The sequence below is a fragment of the Dermacentor silvarum genome, chromosome 1 (assembly GCF_013339745.2).
Source record: "Dermacentor silvarum isolate Dsil-2018 chromosome 1, BIME_Dsil_1.4, whole genome shotgun sequence".
NCBI lineage: Eukaryota > Metazoa > Arthropoda > Arachnida > Ixodida > Ixodidae > Dermacentor > Dermacentor silvarum.
This window is the reverse complement of record NC_051154.1, coordinates 222,807,005-222,807,768: the sequence shown is the minus strand read 5'-3', so window position 1 is coordinate 222,807,768 and position 764 is coordinate 222,807,005.

Below are 764 nucleotides of genomic sequence, written 5' to 3'. Positions count from 1 at the left end.
AATATAGTGTCTCGTGGGCTAAATTACTAAGGGGAAGAAACACAGGGTGCACTGTAAATACGGATAAGTTTGAAATCCAGGAACTCCTCAAAAGTTGTGAGCCGATGGGCATTTTGGTTGTCCCTGCGGTAGGCAAAAGTCAACAATTGGAGCTTTTACAGAATGAGGAAGTGAGTTGGGAGAAGGCCGGAGAGGCCAGGAAAATTGTTTCATAAGGAAGGAACGAAGAGAGAAATTCTGCGATCTCCTGATGGTAGCGATAAGGACGGGCTTAGTGCCTGAGTTTGCGCTTCATGTCGCCAGAACTCTCTAGTACAAGTAGGTAGTTGCTAGGAGAGTAACTTTGTGTTTTCTGGCGGGCACCATTTTGGGAAATTCACCTTCTTTAAATAGTGAATTTTAGGAAGGGTGAATTTTGAAGGCAAACGAGATCGCTATGGAGAAATTCAGAGTGCAGGACCTCCTTCTAATTTGCGAGGAGTTAGGCATTTCGGTCGACTCCGCCAAAACGAAAGAAGCGGTTCTCGACGTCATGAAGGTAGAAGAGGTGACGGTCGAGGAAGCTGACGAGGCTTGGGAGACAATTGAGGAAAGAAAGCAAAAGGCAGAGGAGTGCAGGAGGCGCGAGCTTGAAGCTGTAGAGAAGCGCGAGAGGCGCGAGCGTGAAGAAGCAGAAAGGCGCAGGCACGATGCCGAAATTCGCGAGAGGCGCGAGCAGGAGGCAGCGCAACGGCACGCTCTTAGGATGAAAGAGCTTGAAACGG